Raw genomic sequence first — 20,762 nt, 5'->3', positions numbered from 1 at the left:
ATAACAGGACTCTGTTACTGAAACTAAGGGGGGCCGGACGCACTACGTTAGTGCACGACCACTCATCTTAAAGCTAACATCTCCCTGACATTTCGAAAAATAAAAGTTTTATTATCTGACTCACTCTATTCTAAATTACCAGCGAGCGTTAACAAGTAAAACTCGTTTTATAGCGTGGTATAAACGCAAACAATAGGACACAAACAAGCAAACATTGTTTTGTTCCATTCTATTGTTTCCATTCTATAAACACTAGAAATGTTTACATGTGTGTATTTGTATTCACTGCCTTCCTCGAATGTGATTTTGTTTACAGATTTGCAAGATTTAGTCTTTTCAAAACAGGCACACAGAATATACACACACTAAATAGTTCTAAAGGCATTTTTGTTAACTTACTGAAACTCCGAATGAAAGAAAAAGTTTACGGAATACCAGAACAGGTTCTAATCGTTCTCCATGTAGACGAGGCAGAATTTGTCCCCACGTCATTGATTTCAAGACCATCACGAGCTTCTGAGGCGTTTGTGCGTGATGCATGTAGGGATCCACTCAGTGGTGGAGCGTTATGGTAACCGTGTTAACAAAGCTAACACTGAAAAACGAAAAATAAAGTCTTCTGTCTTACTTTCGTGGTCAAATGATACCACAAACACTGGAACGTAGCAGAACCGATGAGATAAACTGCATCGTTAGCCAGCTACATGAGGATTACATCCCCGGCGAGCTTAAGGCCCGTTTCACACCGTCGACCTGTCGCTGAACGACCACTAGGTAGAAAAGCTAAGTACGAGCTTAAACACGAGGGCGACCGCGACCAATGTCCGCCGTCGACCAACAAGCAGTGAGCGACGCACAGGAGACCAACGACCACGAGATACATAGATGGCAATCACGTGTTCACATTGCAGGCGACTCAGTCAGCGACCAGAGCTCAGAGGGGTGACATATCCATTGTTTCTTGTTTTCTCCCGTCTTGTTCATGTCACTCAAGTGATAAGTATATCACGAGTTTTGATACCGAAAGATTTATTTCGGCCGTAGAGTTACGAAGAGTCATTTCGGACCTTGCAAGTCCCGATTATGCAAACAGGGAGTTCAAAAAAAAGTCAGTGGGAAGATTGTTTTCTACTCCTCTTTTCCCTGTTTCTAGTGGAACGAATTTTTATCATTATAGTGATCTCCTCGATGTCTATACTGCTTGACTGCTTCCAAAGTATGAGGCTGAGGCCTTTGTCTGCGCTGGTCGCCCTGCTGGTCTCCTCGTTTGGTCGCTGATGGTGGTCGTTCAGCGACTGGGTCGCCGGCGACCGGTCGACAGTGTGAAACGGCCCTAAGTCTATGTTATTGCCTAAGTATGCATTGGTTAAATAGCCGTTGTGCTATGGCGAAGGTCTAAGATTTACAATTTTTGTCAAATAAATTTAAATCTAAATGTTATTAATATTGGAAAGGTAAGGAATGTTTCTTTTTGGGAAATATATTCCTGTTTTCAGTATTTTCAACGAGCCGTTGATTTTACTTGTTAGCACTATAACTCATGTACCATTTCTGCACTCCGATAGCTTATACATATACCAAATATTAGTTAGTAATTGTCATCAAGTAAAACATAGTTTATAAATATTAGAGAATTTTCTTATAAACAGGAAAGTACAATCGTATCCCAGTGCTTCAAACAGTAATGTTGGAATTTAAGATTATTACACCGAAATTGTTGCGGCAATGCATGCTGGGTCAAAACAACTCTTTATTTTGTACAGTCCAGATAACTCAACTGGTCACTGCAAACATACACATTATAGTGGCAGCCCCATTAATATTAAACATTACTTACATTCACAGTTTCTCGAAGAATATCACAAAGAATATCTTAGCAAACTCTATTCATGTAAAGCTCCTGTTAATTTTAAGCGTTTTAACTACATGAAGAGTTACAAATACTGCTTAAAATTTCATTGGAAAATTTTGTCTTTGTTCTTCGTATCTGAAGTTCAGTTAAGTTTACACTTTAAGTACCGGTAGGCAAGTTTTTATAATTTATTTACATAAAGACCGTTAAGAACTTCCTCGCCGATACGGTCAGCATTGTTACTTCTGTGACTTCAATTTCATTTTAAAGCGCCCCGCGCAGACAGGATATTAAAAAGAGTCCCCTTCCATATGTATGAGTTAAACAGCCACTTACTAAAACAAAACTTCTGAACTATACCATTTCTACTGTAGCTGGTGTTCTCAAACTTTCGATAATCCAGTGAACAGTCATTTTTACTTAACAATTACTATTATATTCAACAAATTTGTAAATTTACTTCTCCATAATTATGCACTTAAAATTAAATATTTAACTTATGCAGCAACAGTATTTCGTCATACAAAGTGATACAGTATTACAAATATTTGCTCTCTAAGAGCACGGACGGGATCTCCTACAATTACGGTACTCAGAGTACGAGGACGAAGATGGTTCTCGAAACGTTGGTGTTTTCTTGATTAAACCACCTCACACGGCTGCTAGCCCGAGAACAATTCATTATACATATAGAGATGTACCAGTATGAAAAATATGACGCTCATGTGAGTCATATTAAATACACTTCTCTTCAGGGTAGCTCGTAATCGGGGTTTCTTGCTTTGCTGTTTACTTTTCTACACTCAGCTGAATTATGTTTCTGATACAGAATGTATTTCATTATCTCGACCGTGATTGCACATAGATCATATAAATGAATTATTTTTCTTAACTGCAGAATACAAGCACGGACACAATCCTTGTAACAATGTAAACAAATACCATTTTGGAAATAAATAAAACCAGAAGCTCACACAAGATCTGAAAGATGAAAGAACGATAAAACTTTTTGTCGTACGAGAAAGAAGGCAGAAGAATGCCTTCCTCTCTGCTCAGAAAATTCTAAAAGAAATGATACAGATGTGGGAGGAAGAGAGGAAATAGCCGGAGATGTTTGAAATGCTGAGAAGAATACATTCTAAGAGTGAATGGGACGACGAGGTTGGGGAGAAAATCAAAGTTGATAGAAAAGTGAAGTCGGGAGGGAGAAAAAAAAACGAGAAGGGACTGGGGGGAATGAATTAAACTTGAAGTTAAAAAGGCAAGAAGAAGGAATCCTTCCTTGAAACAAAATTATTATATATTTAACATCTAATTAATTTCACAGCAGCCCTAAATTTAAGTATAAATGCATGCTGAAAACTATGATAATGTGATTTGGTGCAAACAAGTGCGTGTGCTATATGATTTTTGGTTTCGGTCATAAGCCGCGTCGATTTTTTAGAATTATTCGACGTTTCGGCAAACATTGTACTTGCCATCTTCGAGGTAAATGTGCAGTGGGTGGGCAAGCTTATCTACAGGCATACGTACATTATACATGAATACAATTTGGTAATGAAAAGAGGCTCTACACAAATTAAATGAACATTTAAACTAAACCACCCGGTTCATGCGGTGCTGGAGCGTGAACTGCTGGGAGAAACTTAAAGCCGCTCTCTCATTACATTCTCTTTGTGTCCCTTGCAATGGCGGTACAATGAATCTCCGTAGCAACTAGCTTTAATAACTCAATCTGATAACTGACAGATTCACAGAGGCGCGACACCAACGGTGACACAAAAATTAGCAATTAATTTCAATTTACAACAAGTAACAGGTGTTTTCATTATCCGTCTTAACAGCAGACCTACGAAGGGGCAGAAAGCAAAGCGTAAAACCCCTGCACTCAAAATTCTTATAGGCGATTCCAACAAATGTTGGTTTACGATTTTAAGTTTTTCAATATTTTTTAATTAAAGCTGCTAACTTGCGCACTGCACTATTATGTGCAGGAAAGCAGTGTTGAGCCTACGTAAATATATCATTTAGAGGCGATTTTAATGAACTGATTTAGTGGCATATCTCATACGTTCCCATTTTGGGGGAAATCTTAAATTTATTTATAAACCAATTTCCTTCTTTGTTACCGTATGTACCATATACTTTAACAGTGAACGAGAGCAACCAAGCGCAATCTTATAAAATATACGTTGCTACTTTGTTTTAATCCAAGGGGGCAGCTACAGGGGTATCATCATCGTCATCGGCGTCATCATATCTGGAATACTGTCATATCTGTTGCGACGTCATGTCGTGTTTTTCACTTTTGTCGTCCTGATACGTCTTGACACTTCGAGAAATTGTCTACTTAGTTTATCTATAGAAGCATATTTTTTTAAAGAAACTGTACACTATAAGACCTTTCTTCGAGCTTGACTGCGCAGTACTTCGCAACTACTACTATCACCACTACCAGCAAAACTGCTTGTGCTTCGCTTATTTAAAGACATATTCGACTTTTAAAGATTTTAAATTGTTATAATACCGTAATATTAATTATTATTATTCCAAATTTATTTAAACAATTTATAACTTGAAGCCGAGAGACTAATAATTTACCTCAGTTCTGTGGATTAATTAAGTTAAAACACGAATTAAAATTAGGCTTGAAGACTTTCACAAAACAGCCAAACGACGAATACGTCTTTCCTGTTCGCAAACTGAATGCAAAGTAAAACAGCGCACTCAAGCTTCGTCATATTAAAAACGCAGCTTTGTACTTGCACCAAATTTTGCACATGGAATAAAATACATCCGGTAAACACGCTCCCCTAGTCGGAGTTGTTCGTTTCATAATATTTTAGCTGGGAGGGCTTAAGTTGAAACACTTTTTCGAAGGAAAACAACCCACTCCCCCACCAGATAACAAAGCCATCCATTTATACACACAATTGTAGCCTTCAAATAATCTATAATGCTAAAATGTAATAAGGTAAAGTATATTAAAATAAAGATCCCTAATTACACCCTTCTATACAAAATCAGAATGATTGCCAAATTATCTGAACTTTATACCACGTAAAAGGGAAGTGAGACCCAGAATCGAACCCTGGATTATGCTGTAAGAAAAAAAGAATATCAACTGTAACATTTTTTCAGAACGCCACTTCTAACAGGTACGATAAAACCCTTTTATCGACCTTGCAGGACGATCACGGAAAGCCACAGTTCCTTGTTTAAACTACAGAAAATAAGAACTCTCGTTGGCACCGCGAACGTTAGGTCAGCGAGAGGTCGGGAAAAGTGTTCCTTTTACCAATGTCTTCCTGAAAGATACTACAAATTTAATGCAATATTACCTGCGTTAAAACCAAGCATTTGTAGAAGTCAGACTGAGAATGCGAAAGTTTAAAACAGGAAGCGCGCAATAAAGTAGGATTTTCAACTGACGTAACAAATCAACGACTAGGGTTATAAACATGGAGTTTAGTTCAGCACATTCAGAGATCTACTCGTTTCTTGTCCTATGCATTATTTGGTTTTAATCAAGAATAATTTGTCCGTGGACAGTGGTATTTACATTACGATTCTCAAAGGGAGCAGTTGTACTTCTTCAACTAACGCATCCCTCTGATTGGTTTGTCCGCTTAAATAGTAACCACGCCTGAAACGTCAGGAGCTGTGAATAGCAGAGATTAAAGATTAAATTAGAATTCAGAATCAAATTCTGGAAACAAAACATATATATATATGGTTGGTAAATACACTACAGAAGAAGATTAAATACCACAAGCTTATCAAAATTGAAGCGAACATTCATAATCACTGAACAAGAGCAACACCGAAAATAATCTGAATAAATTATACATAAAATGTATTTTATAGAATGATAAACGAATTTCGCATTAAGTAACGTATTTTACAAAAGATTACACAGATTATCGAACAAACCACAGTTACTCTCTACACAAGAAACAGCAGATCAAAATAAATGAGATTACCCACTGCTGTAACTCAAACAAATATCCAATAAACTTCTACTGCCGCATTATACTAGCAGGATGACAATCCAATGGGGTCGCCCCACATAAAATACAATTTCGGAAATATTTCTGCAACAGAAGGAGTAAGAGAAAATCTAAGATCACCCTGAAGATGAAAGCAGTAAGCTCCTCTATTACATTAGTTACATTAGTAAGATATCTGCCATTTTTATTTGCTGAATAATTATAGTGACATATTTATATTCGGTTTGCTACACAACTCTAGTATGTTTAGTGAGTGTTAAAGCATAATTAAGGACTTAATAATTATAATAAACTACTTTTGTTCAGTATTGTAAATATCTTTATATTATGAATCCACTTACGAATACATCATTTAATTAATAAAGTAAAGACGACTGTATGAATTTACACTACACAGACCTGTACAAACATGTACAATCTACTTAGCTGCAAAGTAAGTATTCTTTCACCTTATGCATATGAAACATTACGCATGGCCTCCATACAGAGAAAGAATACATTCTCGAGGGACTTGCTGAGGAAAAAAGCTGTTGCTGTCTCTTTGGTACGTTTCTACCAGCGATGTGAAATATTTATCAAGTCGTCTTTATGAAAGGAAACGAAAGGTATGGCTGAGAGATTACAGCCCATGTTCCAGATGATAGTCTCTGCTCATCATGTCGACATACGTAATATGTTACGCGGTTACACAGAGGACAAGAAGACACTGAAATATTATTGCTAAACATTTCTGAGGCTTACAGACATAAATCAACAACTAAATAAAATATATACGTCACACATATGTCTACTTCAGCATTATGATTATTATAAAAGAAAATGACATACGTGAAATATTTAAGGGCTACATCCACCTTTCTTAAACGTTAATCAGAATGAAACGTTAAGGTAATGTTGAAGACATTCCCTACTCTTCGTAAACGACCTTTATATCTTATACTTCGGCGTTCTTTGTCAAACGTGTGGAACGAAATGCATATATAGACGTAAATTCTTAATATAGGTTATAGGAGTCGTCAGTGCCTTAATAAAAAAATGGTCGGAAAGAATGGCCGATTTCAAATTTTTCTTTGTCCTTTCAGAAACTTGTTAGATTCTATTCCTGATATTATTTTTCGCCTCAATCTCCACCCTGATTAATTTTGGTATTTCAGGCACAGCCTAGCTTGCCTTTCTCTACTGCAAAACAGTGCAAGTAACTTTGTAACTACACCTGACCACTTGTTTTTGTAATGGTGAAATGCAGTGTTTTCTTTAGAGTACGGGCTGAATTCGTAAATATTTCTTATGAGCTTCAGCTTTAATGTGTTATATCATATAACCTGAAGATGCTATTGTGTGAAGTGTAGTCTATTTTAGAAGACTGGTTCAATCCCAACGCCGCCTATGACACGACTGTCTTCAGAAAAAGTATCGAAGCAGCTCCCGGGACTCTCAGCCGCTCTGGGGAGCAGGAATGAATCGGTTGCAGTTCTGCCGGTCGGTTTACGCTCTATCAAGTAAAACAATCAGTCTACTCCATGCTCAGTTTACTGATCCTGAAAACTAAAACTCTCATACGAGTTTCTCGAAACATCTGTGAACCAACTTACAGAAAACGAAAGGAGAGAAAGAGAAAAGAATGGTAGAAGAGCTCAGAACTGGCAATATAAACCACGGCGGAATAAATTTGCTAACATCAAAGAAGGATTCTGCAAACTATGCTTGCGGGTACAGACTTCTCAAAGATTTGTTTACAGTGTCTCTAAGAAAATCACTTCCTTAAGAAAAAAGGACTTACAGCTCCATAAAACCTAAGTTTCTCAATTAAGACGGCACGGAATGAGTGGAAACTGTATAATTGAAAATACTAAATGACTATGAGACCTAACGGGACGACGCAGTCGACGAGTTCCTCGGGAATATTGGTTCCTACCTTCAAGACCACATTCTGGAGGACTACCATCGATAAATGCTTCTAAATACTAAAATAAGAGCCACACGGAGCGTTTACACATTACATATGTGCATGTAAATGACTGATTCTGTATACATTACGAAGCTTTTAAGAGTTCTGATTATGTAGTCTGCTCTACAACTGCATTTACCTCATAAATACCAAACATGAAAAATCATTTGGAAATGAAACATCGTAAATAGCAGGCGGTTGAAAACCTCTGTACTCAAAAGCCTCCATACGTGATTGATACTCAGTGTACTGAATGAATCAGAGCAGAAATTATTAATATTACCTAAATAGTTCGTTCGCTGTCTACTTTGATGTAGCGATATTGTGCCAGTTATTCGGTTATGTGATATAGAAGAAGACATGATAGAATGATTACGAACAGAGAATTGGGAGGGAAGTAAGGGTGGTAGGAAACAGATGTCTGCTTTAGAACACTATCCCATCATTTGCCACTACTCGCTGAAGAAATTGAGGAAAATCTTCTTTGGACAATCAGTTTCGCAGTCGAGTGTAACTGCAGAACTCCTTGACAGAACACAAAATGCATTGTCAATAAAGCCAGCTCTAAAAATCTCCACCTCGTTCGACAAAAAAAATCTGTAAAATCATAAGTCAGTAAAAACGTATGTCTACATAAAACAACGGTACAACAAAATATCTGGCTTTCTTCACTTAGTCCGGAAAGAAACATTCTACAGTAGTTTTCAGGATGTTACAATCTTAAGATATTCATCTATGAAATGACCTTAAGATATGTTTGAAAAGTCATCATCAGAACAAGCAGAAATATGTTTATTTATTGAGGTAGTGTATTCTGAAAGATTACTTGTTTCCTTAAAGCGTACTAAAGTATTGCTAACACAGGTATGTGCGATGAGTCTATTTTGTAGGTAACAGATATTGAACTATTAAACAATCCTTAACAAATTATTGTATTTTCAGATCTTAGGTGCATATAAAGAGAAGCTTTCCAAGCTATTTTAACTAGCCTATACAGACCATGACTGCGACAACCGAATGCTTAATCAAAAATAAAATATGTTCTCAATTCTCGAAATGAGTCGTCTTATAAATCCTCTGATTAAATAAAATTTCGTCAGATCATATCTTAACCTCTGAAGGAATTGTAGCATTCCCAAACAACGTATTCATCGTAACACTTGGTGGGGATAAATCCGGAAGACACACAAGGAAACTCTATACGCACATCATAAATTTCACTCAACATCCATTTCAAACTTCGTAGCCACAAGACTACATAATGGTCTGTGACTGAATGAAATATATGTAAAACTGAAATCCTTCCGCCATTCACGGTACATAAAGCGAGCAATTAGCTTCATCATCTATAGTTTAGGGAGAAGGAGAGGAAAGGAGCCTGTAAAAAGAAGAGACTGAGGTAAAATAATTGCCTCGGTTATGTCAGAATCCAAATATGTACTACAAAAAAGGGCATACAGGTCACAACGTGAACTAGAGCTATCGATTACTCAGAGAGGCTTTTACACCAGCCAACTCAGCCGGTCTCTGTGTTCTACGGTTTCGCTTCCTGTTTCAGTGGTGTAAAGGCACAAAATCGGACGAAAATATAATTACCGTACCTTTTTGTTCATTACCGCGCTCACAACGGTCCGTTAATGGAACCTATCCTGAACGAGACAAATCCAGTCCACATTTTCTCAAGCTATTTCTTCAAGATCCATAAAATATTATCCTTCCTTCTATGCCTATTTCTCTCAGATGCTCTCTTCTTCTTATGTTTTTTGACAAAACATTAATATGAATTTCTCATCTAATAAATGGAGTCGAGATTTCGAACGACTACTGAAAAGCGAATTGAAAACACTATGGAAAAAAATTATGTTCAAAAGAAATGTTATCCCGGCATTTTCCCACGGGTTAGCTGAGAAACGTTCCCAAACCTAGCAAATGTAATCCTTTATTAAACTCTGATATCCAAAAATTTTATATGCAATCATGTAAAACACGTATTTCAATATCACCTATAGGATAAGGTCAGAATAGGCTTGATAACTGTTCATATTATCTTTTATTATTGGAGTAGTGCTCATTTGTTTTATTTTATCGGTAGGATGAAACTGGTGTGAAGACGAAACTCCCGAAATGTGTAAACCTGAACAATGTCTCTTGAGATATATGAAGCCTAATATCTGTATAATATTACCAGCAATGTTTTCGATGGTGTGGGTCTTCATTGCCTCTTATATGACAACACCCGCTTTCACTGGAACCAAATTGTGTCAAAACTGTTGATTGATGACATACTCTGAGCCAACATATTCACCAGGCGTTAGTATGGAAATTAGTTGTGAAAGTAGCTCTGATCTACAGACACGCTGATAGAATTGAGTTTAGCCTGACTGACAATACAATTGCTCGACTGTGATGTCAAGTAACTCGGATGACCTTACACTCAGCATGACATGAGTGTCTGACAGTGATCTGTGGAAGCAAGGCAGGTTGAACTGCGCTAGAGGCGAGGAATGTTGCAAATAAGTTATTCTAAACAAATCGTCCTTCTATTTCCTAATGCAACTACAATAATACACGTGCACAATTTCATACGTAGACAGTTTCATACTGTCTTTGCTATTCGTCTTTAATTGTGTTACACTTTTCTGCCAAATTAACTTCGTTGTAAATAATCGGAAGATTTTGTTGCAGCCCCCCTCTCCCATTTTCAAGTCGTCGTCCACGTTCAGTAAAATTAATAAAGACTAACAAAGACTATCATCAGTGTCCTTTGCGGGACATGTATGACGCATGCGGAAATGAGACAGGCGCACAAAACTTTCATCTGATAATATGAAGGAAAACTCACTTCTTACTCATACACGGGCATAGACGACAGAATTATACAGAATGTCCCAAAAATATGTACACACAACAGAAACTTTGGTGACCGCTTGCTAGTCGGTTCCTCAAAGCTGTCAAACGTTCCACGAAGTTAACGGTAGTCATTTTGAATACTTACAATAGATTCACGAATTCAAAGAGTGCCAATGTTGACGTGCGTAATGGTTTAGTTTATTAAAATGTCTTTATTACATTCACTGAACGTGTGTATACATTTTTGGGAACACTATTAATAACCCTTCGAAGTCGCAGCAAACATAATCGCATTTAAATGTTTAATCTGCGCCTCAAATAAAACACCGTACTTTTCAATTATCAAGTCCAATTAGTTAATGTTGTTTCAGAAAATAGTCCCTGTTTATTCTGAGAATCATACAAAACCCATAATACACTCTGTGGGCAAATTGCTGATCTACCGACTTTTAAGAAGGATTTATTAGGCTTTCAAGTATTAACATAAATCTTTAAAAAATATGTAAAAGCATGGACCAGTGGCGTGATGTTATGGAAAGGGTAATGGATATTCGTGCTGTACAGAAGTAGGAACACTTTTCTCCAGCTTATAAAATAACAGTCTCCGAAGAAGGACTCTGTTCCGTGTAAACAGAAAAATGGTTGGAAATTCACTGTGAGAAACAAGATCTTGCCTTCCTGTACAGCACACGAAAATAAAGTTCATCACTTCCCGGTGAACTAAAATCTACCGAAAAGATATAAATACAGTACAGGTAAGATATACAGCGTCTAACATCAGGGTATACTACTGATCCGAAGACAGACATTCTCACCCCTCAACTGGTAGGGTGAAATATTTGTTTCATAAATGATGTGGCGGACCAAAATGAACCCAATGAAGAAACAAGATTTAAGTATTTATAATACATTGTACATATTTTCCTTCAATTTCGAATGTATGCCTTATTATTACAATAAATGCTAAAGCAATGTAAATTATTGTCAAAATCATGTAACGTATTTAAGTAATATCAGTTAAAAAATCAAATTCGTTTCAAATGATATCGAACGAAATAAATGCGAATAAATTGTTCAAATGGTCCAGAATTAAGAATGTGCGTGATATGAAAGAATCCTTTCGATCATGACTGTCAAAGTATGGGAAAAATTTAATTACATTTATCCTTCGTTCATCTTCATGTTTCTCATACATGTGATACCTTTCTCTGTATTCTGAAACGAAGTTGTAACTTCAATAGACGTGAACTAATTTCCTCGTGAAATATTTCTGTTTGTACGTTCCACAAAGGAGAGAGAAGCGTGTGTTGACAAACACATTCACGTTGTCTGAAACATTTTCGTTGCCACGGTACACACGGCCGTTTGGTGTATAGTGTGTTTCTGGATTCATCAAAGTCACATTCATATCATAGTTATTCGACTTTTGAGGTGACAGCTACCTGTGAAGCCTGCAAACATTTATTCAACTGTTAGTAATTCACCTGAACTGCAGTTTGCATGACGCCTCAAAACAAATTGATAAAGTGTCTCAGACACAAATGGTTAATGCTGTTTTAGTAAATGGTCGGTGTTTACATTACGAATCACACAAAACCCATAAATTCAAACTGCCGGAGTTATTGATTGTTAAAGCAGATGTAACGACGGTAATCTTCTACTAGCCTACACTGAGCAAAAACCCAAAATCCAACCATCTTCATACTCACCGCCGTGAGGATCTCAAATCTCACTTGGTCGCCCATCTTTCGCTATAATTTTATTATTAATTAATATAAGTCTAAAACAATTTAGCATGAAGTAATGATGTAGAACGTCCTGTGCACGTAAATTATCGATAAGAGTTTACCTAAACATTATACCACCTAGAATCGACGTCACGTCCTTTTGGTTACGTGGTTATTTTAGGTACTCATTGACTAGGATTTATGTACCTAATCAGTGACGTCAGAGGCTGTCATTGTGCCCTAACGGCCCCTTTCCACCTCTTAGATGTGTAGGTGTAAGTTCTAACCTGAAAGTTTAATACGTGACCCGGACTTTATTTCAGGTGACACTATTTTTGGTCATTTGCTCTTTCCAAATTGGCCGGATACGTGTCTACTCATTCATTACCAATCTTATACCGAAACGTGATTTTACGTACATATTTTACTCCAGTAAACTTGTTCCTCCTACCTTTATAACATTACGCCGTCAGTTGACAAGCACCCCCAACAAAACAGTTTCTAACTACCGGCAGCTTACTTCCTGTTTGAACTGCTGTCTCTCGCTCGTGGAGATGCAAGGTTACTCGGTTACACCCTCACTTTATTAAGATTGCCAGCCCCTTCACTCGGAATATTCTAAAGGCGTGAACCTTTAATCATAAAACTGTCTGAAGCAACTAAATATCGTGAACAGGAAATCCCTACTTATGGAACGCAGTACAAAGTCCAGCTGTGACCAAACGAGTCTGTCTCTGATTCTTCTTCATTTGTCAAAGAATTTGAAATGTGACATTTTAACTTTGGTTTACTTTGTCTTAGGATGTGAGAGAGATGTAAAACGGAAAACATGTAACATGCCCGTTGGTTTCTCGAGTGATACACCATAAGAGGCCTTTATTTGTAGTCACCAGAGTCAAGAAACTGCGCATGGTAAATCAGCGGGCCCATGCGGAAGATTCCGCCCGCGGATGCTAACTGAAGCTCTTCATGAATCAGAGATGAAACAGCAAATAAACGAAAATGCGAGTAGCTAAAGTGCGTATAACGGCATACATGAACAATAAATCTTTCTCTTGATTATGTACCGATGTGTAGAGGCACAGAACTCAGCAAGGCGGAAGCGTTGTGTTCCATACCCCAAAAATTTGAAGAGACAGCGACGTTGTATCAATTTTTCTGGGACAAATTAAGGGACATTACATCAAAGTAAAACATGGCCGACTTTTTCTTCCATTTCAGCATTTATAATTATCCTTTACTTTTGTATTACTGTAGATCGGCGTCGATAAAAATAAGAAGAAAATTACTCTTTATATTCTGGAAAAGATGTGTTAATAAATGTGATTGCTCGCTCTACATTAAATTGTATATTTGCCTGTTCAACACACTGTTAAGAATTGGATTCTGAGAAGCACCTCATTCATGAACCTGGAGCTTAAATATGTGCTTTTACTATATCTACAGAAAACTAGGAGATCGGTTGGTTATAACAGCTACACGGTGTAAGAAGCAGAGTTAATCAAAGTGACAAAGTTGTCGCTAGTCAATTGATTACCTTGCCAGGTCGGTGTGTTAGTGATTAGTGGCCCACTCAATGCTTCTCTTTGTTGGGACGTTAATTGCCTTCCACCTTCCCATCCCACCCCACCCCTCAGCCTTAGACAATTTACAGTCGGTGTAATTGATGTTTAAAAACACCGCAAATCACAGCAGAGGATTCACAATTTTCTGCGATTACTGGACGGTTCTCACACCGAGACAACAGAAATATCTGCCACAGGTACGTGGCTTAACACCCCCTACGAGTGCAGCGCTGCATTTATTGAAAATCGTACGTTTTGTACAAGATGCTGTCCGACTGTGCGTCAAAGACGTGTTATAGAAGTTTAAAATAAAGTACGCATGAGCACGAACAAAAGGATAGATCACATATTTTCTATCATTTCTCGCCTTTGCGCCACATACTAATCGCTTAATACAATAAAGAGTATTCAAGAAATATAACAGAGGTTAATACAGGTGATTTTATGCACCATGAAACAATAACTGAATAGCAACCAGATGCAACACTGAAAAATGAATCTGGAACGACGAAACAATGTTCAAGTAGACTTACACTCTAAAAGTGCATCGCAATAACGTTTTCCCATTAACTTAATTTTACTTTGTAATTGTATTAATAATTCATTTTGTTGCCGAGTACACTAAAATCATCAAATATCAATTACATTCAAAATGTGCATAACAAAATAAAACGTTTGCGTAGAAATACAAACAAAGCAGAGTTCTAAATTCTGGTTTTCCAGGTCATATACAGGCCTCTGAATTTCTGCTCTTGTTCTGGTCAGAAGTTTATGGGACGAGAATATTCCAAACATATGCTAATACAATGTCAGTAAACAGGAAATTAGAGACGGACGAATATTTATGTAATAAATAGCTGCGCAAAACTAAATATGTAACCAATGAGAAAATAAACTGCAATAATAAACCCAATAAAACACTAAAGAACAATATTTAAAACGATATAAAATGGACAATGAGTATAAGTTATGAGGGACTAGAAATATTTATATAAAAACTCATGTCCTTTAACTATGTTATATTAATTCTGTCTCAAGATGTGTGTGTTCCATACCCGTCCATTTCCACAACCTCGAAAGTCGTTTTCAGATTCGTTCAACGTACATCTACCATTTACCATCGCCAATATTTCTGCAACAAAATAATTCGAATTTAAACATACATATCGATGTATAAACCTAGCTGTTCTGTTCCGTTACATTTGCAAAACAAACGTACATATAATCAGTCAAAGTTTTTTTGTCTTGTTCTGTAAATGAAGATAATCAGATTTACTTGGTGCTGAAGGCAGCAAACACATCCTCAGGATAGACGCGGCTGTCACAGAGTTGAAAGCGGCTGCGACAGAGTTGAGGTCTGAAAATCAGGTAAAGCACATTTGTCCCAACTATTTGTAACTGAAGAAAATAAAAGAACCTTGACGTTTCAGTTATTCTCTTTGAACTGTTCACGTTTCTACCGTAGCCCCTTTATCTTTCTTTCTTTGCCTCCTTCCATTCTGACCACGCAACTCCTTCGCCGAATGTTTTCGTTTCCTCTACCAAGATATCAAATAACTTAGGAGCCGAGTTCAGTTCGCCCTTTCACTCATCTAAACCCAACCCTTTCCATAGAATTTGTGATGGGCTTATTCATCAATCTGCCCGCCTTCGAGTGCGTTGCACCGCCATCGTCTCAGCATAACCTCTGTATTGGACAATCAGAAGATAACAGCTATTATACAACCTTTCTCCCAAAGAGTTCTCGTTCTTTCGCTTTAGATGGATGGTATTGTGATGGCTTTATTCATCAATCTATCTATGCTCTATCGATTTTGTGCTGTAGGTTCCTTTACGAGAATTTCAAGAAGTATTTTTTTTAAATGTTATAAAACAAGTTACTTCTATGCAACACTGTTCCAACAAAAATAAAAACGAAGTGAAATTTCAGGTTATCACGGCACCAAGTATGAAGATAACTTGAAGATGGCTGTCTTCTGGGTTGTCCAAGCTCATCGCCTTGAGAACCTCAACTTTCTTTTGAGGCGCAGCGTCGTGCAGTCTCGTAGAAATTAAAAGATGTTTCAGAAGTGCTACTGTTGCCATCACGAGGGAGATAAATAAACCGCCAACCAACCAAAAAGCTAATTAAGGGCGGAGTCCTGCGCAAGAGCAAGACATCGTCCCTCACTGGGTAACACCATTCCTGCGTATGAAACGCATTGCTGGAAGTGGTGAGAGAACCTTATAACTAAAACGGGAATTTGCTTACGCTAACGTCAGTGGATAAATGGACTGGCAGGGCAGGTGAGCGAACAGACAGCATGTAAGCCAGAGCACAGTTGTGGGACCACAGCCTGGCCGTGTGTGTGTGTGTGGGGGGGGGGGGGGGGGGCAGAATATTGAAAGTGTTTTAAAACGTGAATCATAAAAATTAGTGAATTAATTAAGTCAAACATATATTATTGCTTTTTAAATTATCATTGTTAGCTGAAAAGCAAAAAGGAAGTGTGTCAAAACAAGGAGTAAAGGGCCAGTTCTCGTGTGAGAATCTTCTGATGGAGTATTCTAACTTACTTCTTATTACATACATCGAAAGGATAACCCAGGATTTGCTTTGTTAAATCTTAAAAATCTCTGGAATAAAAAGGCGATTCATAAAACTTTAATAAAGCAGTTTCACAATTAACGCATGCTAATTTCCTCATCGCTTAATTCAGTCTGCATGTCAAACGATTTTAAAGATAAAATATGGAAAAACTTTTCAATTAAGAATAAATTAAATTACCGTAAGTTTGCTCACGCTTATGAACTTTTATGCAGAGGTCGTTGTCGACCTTGGCGATGCTAGTGATCTTAAAATTACCATAACAATACGAACTGAAAACGAGGTTTTACGTAAAGTACTGAAGATATTTCACATGGTCAAGAAAGACAATGCCAGGCACAAGGCAACTGCGCACATCTCTGTGTCCTGTGTCACTACTGCGCAAGTCATTCTAGGTTAAAGATAACTGTCCCTCTACACGCCATATAGACACTTGCGGGAGAGATTCTTCACATAACGGTGTGCTGAAGAGAATATATGACGTTCGGAAAGGCTGTAGATTGATGAAAAGTTGAGCACGGTTGTGATCATTCAGCACAATAATTATTCTACAATCTAAACTACAGAATTTAAATTACGAGATGGGGAAGACATTTCCACCTGCAGGGTCCAGCCAACCTCTTGTCATATAGGTACGGTGAGATCTTTTGTATGGAGTAAGGCGGAAGGGGCGTTAAGCTAATCATGCACTTCCATCTGACACCGAGATAAAGACTAACAACTGGATAAATACTTCCACTACCCCATAAATATTCATGGCGTTGTACTTTAATAAGCTCCAGCGACAACTTTACCCTTTTACCTTGATTAGATAGCATGATCAGATGAGTAAGATTTGAGGTTTTCACGGCGGTGTCAGAAGATGGACGTCTTCTCGGTTGCAGCGCCGCCTACCAGAATACACGGCGCTACAACTCAGAAGACAGCCATAATCATATGACGTTATCATCTACAAAAGTATGGAAACACTGTTTTATTTAATAAGCGAGAGAGCATAAAATCAGAAACCTTCGGTTTTGAGAACTGTCATGCTGCCATCCTGAAAAGAAACTCAGTATCGAGGTTTGCGGTGGCCGTCTGACGTGCAGGAAGGCTGGAGATAAGACTGGCTGGCTGAGCTTGGGAATAGATGTGCCCAGATTACGACACAATTCCCAACAGCGGAGCGAAAGGATGAGACGAGCTACGGACTTGATATTGGTCCATGTGGACTCTTCCTTGTGAAATATCTTCGCCGCACTGCCTTGGTTCGCAATTTAATGGACTCCAAATGTGTATGGGATTGGCGAACGCTGAAAAATCTAATACCTGCTTTCAGTTAGGATAAAAATGCCAATCGCTTTCAATTTAGTTTAAGTCTGTGATGTAGGGAAGTAATTCAGTATGGGCCAATGTATACTGAGCTTACAGAGCGGTCTGTTACAAAAAAAATTAACATATAGCCCATTTTATGTTATTAGTGTTCTACTTATGTCAATAAAGATAATAACGTCGGGCACTCCTGAAGGAACAGATATTACGGCGGCCTGCATATTTCTGTCACCCTGCGCTTAAACGATATCTCAGAGAAACTCCGTCTTCCCAGAGTAGTTCGGCTGTGGGATAAGTTTCGATATATTTAGCTTCTAATAATGACATTCTCTGCCGCTCTCAATATTTAGTATTTGTATCAGTTCGTCCTATAAATAAGAAGCTGTTGACAGGCTTCCTGTTCACGCACGGACGACTGTGTCTACGCGTAGGCGTAAAAAAATTTAACGACTGGAAGATACTATGCAGTTTAGAGAAATACTGCGATATTCTAAACATTTTATTGTATATTTCATCGACAAAGAGCGTTTCTTTTATATTCAAAACAGTAATAAATTGGTAGCAGACAGGAACTAAAGTAGCCCCTCCTGCCATTCATATATTTTATGACATCTCAATCGACGGCAAGAAAATTTAACGATCGGTACAGCGTTATAAAAAAAGACATCTCGAAAATAATGTATTTTTTAACATGTCCTCAGTCTTTACGTATGCATGTGCATGTGCTCTTATGATTCACCTCAATATTTCCATGAATTTTCTTAATATCCATTTCATACGTTTTCATCTTACTCTGAAACCCCGTCTATTTCTATTGATTTTGCACAAACTTACTTCCTCAAGGAATACTGAAATATTTATTTGGTGAAGTTTTAGTACTTATGACAGGCAGTAGCCCAACTACAATGGAAATTTAGAATAAAATTTAATTTACCGATACTCTATTACTGTCTCCGAAACTAATTACAACCCACTAACATGTACACAAAGTATGTTTATATTCGCCCTCACCTATGCTAATGTACCTCTTAATGGCGACATACAAAAAAAACGATAATTTCTACATAGCACACAAAATAACAACATACAGACCGTATGAAATTTATATATCATACGTCACTTGACAACAAGAACTGGTCAGATATTACAAGAAGCCTACCTAAATCCTGTGTAAAGACCAAAACTTTCAAATTAAATGTAAAATTTTCAGGTAACTGAAATTTAATATGACTTACATTTCACACAAAGAGAATAAATATTAACATAAAAAATTCAACTAGCCTACAGCGCCTAATGTATTCGGTTCCAAATATATTCAAATGTCTACTTTACTATGTGTCTTGTTTACGAAGTATGCAGTTTTGAAGAAGATTCATAGCTCTGTATGACTACGAAATACGAATCTGTTAGCAACTGATCGGCATACGTTTGCTACGTCATTAATTTAACAGTGAAATTTGCTCGACGGTAAAAGGAAGTCGACATTTACTTCGCACGTGTTTAAAATTACGGTTTGAGTCACAGCGTATTCAAACGAAAGCACAGTGCCCTGCAATGCTTCAAACAGCCATGAATAATACAGAATGATTGCATATGGAACGAACAGAAATGAGTGGGAACCTGGACGTCCCACTGACTTTGTGTACAATTGAATGAGGAACCCGACGCAACAGTAAACGTTTCAGTGGCCGTATTTTAAATTGTGCATCGATGAAGACAGGCAACAAACAATTTTCATTGGAAGCCGTAGGAAAATATGCCGAGACATATTTTAAAATATAACGAAAAGCACACAAATACAAGGAAAGACGGCGGAGAAGGTAGAATGATAATATGTGAAATCGGAACAGGCTTCATTATATGTGGCAATTTTAAGTAAATAAGACGGCGTGTCTGTTATTGAATGGCATTTAATCTTTTGGCGATTACTGATTCACGCAGTGGACCTAATGTGAATAACGAGTTTGTTTTTGAGCAGCATTTATACAGTTTTCCAGAACTATTTGCGGTTATCTTCTCTAAAATTATAGTAAAAGAAGCGAATAATTAGTCTGAGTATTAGACTAACAAAACAACATTTTCTTGTGTTTATTATTTTCTGAACTAACCTTATGTATTTACATTGTTATTCCAGTTGCAATATGTAAATAGCTATTACTTACCTACCTTAAGACCACAAAATGCTCGTTACCAATCTGGAACGTCGGCTGGTTTCAGCGGATCAACGGGAGTGAGATAATTTAATGGTTTCTGTAACTCTACAGTTAAGGCACTGAAAACGTTCCTGATGGTTTCAGACAGGGAGCTATAGGCTTGCATGTCTGCCCTGGCTCAAAACATGGATGTACGTCCGCGATTCTGTTTCTGTCTATCTGTTGTAGGTACAGGCCTTGCGAAGGTCGTGTCTACCATCCACTTCAGGATTTCCAACCGAAATTGTGTAAGCATTTTTCATCTCCCCATCCTTCATGCCCATTCATTTTATTATCTTCGATTTGGTCATCCTATTAGCATTTGATGAAGCTACAAATTATGATGCTTCTCTGTACCCACCCTCTCAGGTTCAAATATTCTCTTAAGAATCCTGTTCTCAAACACCCTTATCTGTGCTCTTTCCTTAACGACAATAAAAGATTTAACAGATTTTACGATCGTACGTTTTTAGATGGCAGACAGGAAGACAAAAGATTCTGAACTACATGTTGGCAAGAATTCTCCGAATTTAATGTGCTCTTGTTTTCCAGCTGAATGCAATTTTTATTTGTTACATCAATTCCGAATATGCAAACTTTGTTAGTCCCTAAGACTATCGATTGGGCCCAACAAAGCAGAATAATGGATCATTTCCAAGAAGTCTGTTATTTAAAAGTACAGTATCGTCACAAACATTCAGACTTTAAATATTCTTCGCT

General features: G+C 37.5%; 1 protein-coding gene across 7 annotated transcripts in view; it reads right to left on the bottom strand.

Moving 5' to 3' along the window:
• The window catches only part of Sol1 (CUB domain-containing protein Sol1), a 659,765-nt gene that overhangs the window by 305,864 nt on the left and 333,139 nt on the right, over positions 1-20,762 (bottom strand). The gene's annotated exons all lie outside the window — the stretch shown is intronic.

The sequence above is a fragment of the Zootermopsis nevadensis genome, unplaced genomic scaffold (genome assembly GCF_977971745.1).
Source record: "Zootermopsis nevadensis isolate Lab colony 2312 unplaced genomic scaffold, Znev_1.0 Znev_ptg000030l, whole genome shotgun sequence".
In the NCBI taxonomy this organism is placed as follows: domain Eukaryota; kingdom Metazoa; phylum Arthropoda; class Insecta; order Blattodea; family Termopsidae; genus Zootermopsis; species Zootermopsis nevadensis.
The sequence above is the reverse complement of the archived record's forward strand: the minus strand, read 5'-3'. Positions and strand labels throughout refer to the sequence as shown.